We start from the raw sequence: 6,802 nt of genomic DNA, 5'->3' as shown, positions 1-6,802 counted from the left end.
AAATTGCACAACTCTGTGAATGTACTAAAAATTATTGAATCATACATTTTAAAAGGATGATTGTATGGTATGTGAATTATATCATAATAAAGCTGCCCCCCCCCATACACGCACCCAAGCATACGTATTAAGAACCTAGAACTGTGCCTGGCATTTAGTAAATACTCAAAAAATGTTTTATAACCATTGTATTTATTTGCACCAAAAAAAAAAAAAAAAAAAGGGAGAGAAAGAAGATGCCATTAAGAGAATGAAAAGCAAGCCCACAAGGTAGGAGAAGGTATTTGCTATGCATATAGTCTCCAAAGTGCTCCATAATATATGAAGCACAAATCAATAAGAAAGAAGACAGTAACCCTAGAAAAATGGCTAAGCAACTTAAGCAGATCTTTCAAAAAACAGGGTAATCAAACATATGAGAACGTACTCATCAGGGAAATGCAAATTAAAACTACGGTGAGGTACCAGTATATACACACCAATAGCTTTAATTTTTAAAGAGTGGCAATACGTAATGTTAACAAAGAGGTGACACCATGAAACCTCTACTCATGGTAAGAGTGTGCGTTGGTGCAACCACTTTGGGGAATATAATTTGGCATATCTTCTAAAATTAGAAACATATATATGTTGTGAGCTAACAAGTCTACTTCCAAATTATACACAGTAGAAACAGGTACACATTTATAATAAGAGACACACAAAGATTATTCATGGCAGCATTATTTGTACTCACTGTGAATGGCCATCTGTAGTAAAAAAAAAACTAAGCCCATTGCTGTTGAGTTGATTTTGACTCATAACAACCCTATAGGACAGAGTAGAACTGCCCCATAGGGTTTCCAAGGAGCGGCTGGTAGATTTGAACTGCTAACCTCTTCATTAGTAGCTAAGCTCTTAACCACTGCACCACCAGGGCTCCCCATCAGTAGTAGAAGGAATAAATTGTGATATATTCATGCAAAGGAATACTATACAGCAGTGAAAATGAGCAAGCTACAGTTAAACCCAGCAACATGGAAGAATCTCACAAACATAATGTTCAGTAAAAGAAACCAGGCACAAAGAAGATATGCCATATAAAAAAACCCAGTGCTGTCGATTCGATTCCAACTCAATACCATATAATGCCCTTTATATAAAGTTCCAAACCAGGCATAACTATACATAAGACAAGATAGTGGTTTACCTTCAGGGAGGAGGGACAGGGTAGTAATTATGAGCGGGGGTTTGATGTGCTGTAACGTTCTCTTTCTTGACTTGTGCTGTTTTCTTTGTGAGAGTTCCCTGAGATATACATTTTTAATCTGTATATTTAAAAATACATTTCTTAGCCCAAGATTATGTCTTTTAAAAGTCAACCTCTCAGGGATCAACGGCTGTAGGAGTCATGAATAGGAAGTGGCAATGTCTTTGGGAGACTGTTGAGCATGAGGACAAAGAGTCAACTTCCAAATACCCTCTTTATGTAACACCAAATGTCCACTTGTGTTCAATTGCCTCACCATAATAGCCTTTCTTTCTTTGATCAAATTACTGCAGCAGGATTTGTTCTTAAATTTCCTGTCCCCTTTGCTTTTCTAGATCTAGCTGAGCATCCAAATTTCACTCAACTTGGATACTAACAAGATTAGACTGTAATCAAACATTAATCAGTTTCTAATCCTGGGCTATGCCTTCTTCCATCTCCATTTCACTAAATAGCTTGCTTGATTCCTTTCTTTCTTTCTTTTGGTCAGGTCGTAAACATTCAGGCATTTTGAATTCTGCCACTCTGAGTGGTGAACGATGCTATCTGTGTGTGTGCTGGGAGGGGCTGGCGATCAAGATGCTAATCTATGCACAGTGACCTTTGTGTCTATCTGACTGAGCAGATGTAGGAATTAATCATTGTCACTCCGGGATGCTGCCGTTGCAGCTGTCCCCATTGCCTTTCTGCCCCCGATAGATTTATTAGTACATATTCTTTGCTGGAAAACTGGCCTCGGCATGGAAGAACTGGAAAATCGGAGAAGCGTCTCTGTGAATATAATTTTCTTTAGAAACCTGCTGGTTTTTTTTCCTACACATCTGTACCTATATATGCTGAACTCTCTGTTTAAAAAAAGAAGAGAAACAAGAAAACTGATCTAGTAATATTGCTTACGTAACATCTGAAGGATTATTTCTCATCCTGAGAAATTTCATATTGGATCAGTGTCATGGCTGTTCAGCCTAGGATTGCAAAGAACTGATTGTCTTTCAACCTCTATACCCTTATTATTTTTGCAACCAGCCCCCCTGATCTCCCAACTATTAATTTAGTCCCTCCCCTACAATTTGGGCATACTTTGGCTTTTAAAAAAGAACCAAAAAAAAGCCAAACCTGTTGTTGTTGAGTCTCTTCTGATTCATGGCGACCCCATGAATCTACCCCATAGAATTTTCTTGGCTGTAATCTTTACAGAAGCAGATCACCAGGCCTTTCTTCTGTGGTACCGCTGAGCGGGCTCAAACTGCCAACCTTCAGGTTAGCAGTTGAGCGCAAACTGTTTGCACCACCCAGGGACCTTTGTCTTTAGGCAGAAAATAAGTGGTCCAGTTTGCTTAGTGTTAAATTCGTTTTATAGCAGGACCCATTACAACCCTTGGACCACAACTAAGTTTTCCTGAGCCCCAAGCATCCCCACTGTGTATATCTCCCTGCAGCCCCCACAAAAATCCAACCCATGGAGATACTGACACTAGTCTGGATGAAACTAAATCTGCCACAGCCCTTTGGATGTGGGAAATCAGCCCGCAAATCCAGTAGGCTAGTCTGTTTTCATTTCTTCCCCTCTCCCTGCCAATCTGGATGCTCTGCATCAGAGCTAAAGGGGAGCAGCCAGAGCCTATTCAGAGTCTGTTCGGTCCTGTCCACTGAGCCATTGCCTGTCCAGAACCCTGGGCCTGAGCCTTGGGTATCTATGGCAGCTGGGCCTTTCTAGTAGCAGCCCCCACTCACAAGGGCGTCTGCCAGAGTTCTGCACTCTGTAACCCTGTTCCGTGAACTTGAGTCTCATTCCCAGTTTACTCTTCCAGTGTTTCTTGTCCTCAGAATGATCTCCTGGTTTTAGACATCCTTTGTGTGTTCAGGCCTTCGGGCGCCACACCGCTTGCCCTTACTTCCGTGTTTCCAGTATCTGGCTTATCTTACGGGTCTGCCCAGACTCCTGAGTTCAAACTCTTCTCATCTAACCTCTTTGACCACCATTTCAGCCCCAGCTCTGACAGCTTTCCTGTCTCTGATAGTGAAGCTGAGCACCTTATCAGGAGAAGGCAGGTGGATCCTCTGGATGTCAACCTTAGTGGTTAGGCCCATTTCCAAAAAGAAGAGAAAAAAACACAAACTCCTAATAATAGCTCATTTTGGTCAAATAATCTATTATGTGTCCATTTCCTTGAAACTCTACCTTATTGCCTATGCCATCTTTTGAGGGATAACGACCATCTGTAAGTTACTACCTGTAATCTATTTTTTCATGTCCTCAGTTTGGAGTCCCAGGGTGGCACAGTGGTGGAGCTCTGGTGGCACAGTGGTTAAGCACTCAGTTGCTAACCGAGGGGTCGGTTGTTCGAACCCACCAGCTGCTCTGTGGGGGAAGATGTGGCAGTCTTCTTCCTTAAGGATTTACAGTCTTGGAAACCCTATGGAGCAGTTCTACTTTGTCCTATAGGGTCTTCATGAGTTGGAATCGACTTAGTGGCAATAGGTTTGTTTTTTGGGGTTTGGGTGGCACAAAAGGTTAAGCACTCAAGTACTAGCTGAAAGGACGGTGGTTCAAACCCACACAGAGGCACTTCAGAAGTCAGGCCTGGCGATCTGTTTATGAAGGTCATAGCCTTGAAAATCCTATGGAGCAGATCTACTCACACTCAAGGGGTCTCCGTGAGTAAGCATCTACTTGATGGCAATTAACAACAACAAGAACAAAATTTGCATATTTGAACTTTTAAATGGTATCCTCTCTTTCAAGTATTCCAGGATTTCATTCTGCTATACTCAAGATGTCTTTGTAATTTAATAGATTTTGCTCATAACCCATTCATCTTCACCCTGCGGGGCCACAGAGTGGTCTGTCTTCATTCAGTAGGGGCACTGCCCTTCTAGCTTTCCTTCTCTAGAATTAATTTGTTCTTTTCATATGCTTCTTGAGTAAAGGTGGCCAAAGCCAGATGTTTAATTCTGGCACACTGTGAGACTTCACGCTTGGCTTTAGACTCTCAGAAGAAAAGGGGAAAGTACCCTACTTTTGCATGGTATACACAACAAAATATAGTAAGACAGAAATGTTATTGGCAAGGGGAGTATTTCTCAAGTCTCCACAAGTCAGAATTCCTCAGACAGATAACAACAGGAATATATTTGTTCTTTTTTTTCTTTTGAGGTATGATTCACATACCACGAAATCCACCCTTTTAAAGTGTGCAATTCAGTGGCTTTTAGTATATTCACAGCCATCACCACCGTGTAGTTCCAGAGAGTATGGCAATTTAGGTACAAAGCAGGAAAAAAACGAAGGCTTTGAGACGCACTTTTGAAGGTATTTCAAACACCTAAAGGGATTGTCTAAATCTATTAAAAGGAAGAATCTAGAATAACAGAGGGATTCTTTGCTGCTAATAATGGGTCATGGCGACTGCTCAGGAGCCAAAGACAATAGATTTAATTAATTATGTGCCTCTGAATTTATTTCTGGAATATTTACAAAGTTGTACAACCATCGCCACTATATAATTCCACAACATTCTCATCACCCTGAGAAGAAACCCCATACCCATTAGCAGTCTGTCCCCATTCCTTTCTGTCCCCAGATCCTGGCAACCACTAAGCTACTTTCTGTCTCTGCCTATTCGGAACATTTCATATAAATGGCAGGATACAATATGTAACCTTTTGAGTCTAGCTTCTTTCACTTAGCATAATCTTAGCATAATGTTTTCCAGGTACATCCATATTGCATTATGAATCAGTACATCATTTCTTTTTATGGCTGAATAATATCCCACTGTATGAATATAACACATTTGGTTTATCCATTCATCAACCCATGGACATTTGGGTTGTTTCTACTTTTTGGCTCTTACGCTGTTGTGAACAATATTGTGTACAAATTGTACAATATTGTGTACAAATAGTGTTGTGTACAAACAATAGTGTGTACAATCCAGGTCAAAGATGCAAATCTTGGTATCAGGCATACCTTGGTAGAAGCAGAACTTTGGGTAGGGCTTATTTTTATAATACTGGTAACATGAGGTAGGGTTTTGGCCCTTGGTGACACCAGGATCTTTGCAGTTTGCCAAAGGAAAAGAGCGCCTCATCTTCTTTTGATGCTTCCTGCATCATTCAATATTTTGCCCATAGGATCCTTCAGTATTGCAACCTGAGGCTTGAATTTTTTCTTTAGTTCTCTCAGCTTGAGAAACGCCAAGCATGTTTGTACACAATATTTTCATTTCTCTTGGTGCAGATATGTTTTCATTTCTCTTGGGTATGTACCTAGGAATAGAATTAGTGGGTCATATGGTAACTCTTGTTTTTCATCAATGCCTTCAGGACAGCTTAGGCTACTTCCTTCAGTACTGTTGGTTCTTGATCATATGCCACCTCCTAAAACGGTTGAACATTGACCAATTCTTTTTGGTACAATGACTCTGTGTATTCCTTCCATCTTTTTTTTTTTTCCGGTTTATTGGTGGGCAACACAGAGACAGGAAGGTCAATTTATCGGTGTGTACAGTGCTACCAAGGCGGGACAGTGCTACCAAGGCCCTCGTGAATTCAAGGCCTGGCACTTGTCCAAGGGACCATGTTTGGGGATGTATTTGACTCAGTAACTATCTGGGATGAGGCGCTTTTCAGCCACCGTGTCCTCAAACTTATCAGCATTAAACTTGGTAAAGCTCCACTTCTTGGAGACGTAGATTTTCTGGCACCCAGGGAACTTGAACTTGGCCCTGTGTAGGGCCTTAATCACATGGTCCTTGTTTTGAAGCTTGGTGCAGATGGACATGATGACTTGGCTGATTTGGACCTTTGGGGTTTCCAAAGGCACCTAGCATACCTGTCTGGAGCCTGTCAGCCCCAGCACAGATCAACATCTTGTTGATACAAATGGCATGGAAGGGATGGAGCCACACTCGGATGTGAAAGCCATCTTTGCCACAACTTTTCACCATGGACTTGTTGGCATAAATACCGGCAGCCTCCAGGGCTTCTGAGGAGAGCTGCTCATATTCATCTGACCAAGTGGCCACAGAGTGGGAACTCATCCACTTTTGCCTTCTTCCAACCCAGGTCAAAGATGCAAATCTTGGTATCAGGCATACCTTGGTAGAAGCAAAACTTTGGGTAGGGCTTATTTTTATAATACTGGTAACATGAGGTAGGGCGGTGGCCCATGGTGATACCAGGATCTTTGCAGTTTGCCAAAGGAAAAGAGCCCTTCATCTTCTTTTGATGCTTCCTGCATCTTTCAATATTTTGCCTATGGAATCCTTCAGTATTGCAACCTGAGGCTTGAATTTTTTCTTTAGTTCAGCTTGAGAAATGCCAAGCATGTTCTTCCCTTTTGGTTTTCTTACTCCAGGTCTTTGCACATTTCATTATAATACTTTACTTTGTCTCCTTGGGCCACGCCTTGAATCTTCTGTTCAGCTCTTTTACTTCATCATTTTTCCATTTGCATTAGCTATTCTACATTCAAGGGCAAGTTTCAGAGTCTCTTCTGACATCCATTTTGGTCTTTTCTTTCTTTCTTGTCTTTTTAATGACCTTTTG

At 41.3% G+C, this 6,802-nt stretch overlaps 1 pseudogene; it reads right to left on the bottom strand.

The window, feature by feature from the left end:
* Positions 1-5,708: 5,708 nt before the first annotated feature.
* On the bottom strand, positions 5,709-6,599 carry LOC104846147 (large ribosomal subunit protein uL16-like; annotated as a pseudogene).
* Positions 6,600-6,802: the final 203 nt, after the last annotated feature.

Source organism: Loxodonta africana, chromosome 1, assembly GCF_030014295.1.
Source record: "Loxodonta africana isolate mLoxAfr1 chromosome 1, mLoxAfr1.hap2, whole genome shotgun sequence".
Taxonomy (NCBI): domain Eukaryota; kingdom Metazoa; phylum Chordata; class Mammalia; order Proboscidea; family Elephantidae; genus Loxodonta; species Loxodonta africana.
The sequence above is the reverse complement of the archived record's forward strand: the minus strand, read 5'-3'. Positions and strand labels throughout refer to the sequence as shown.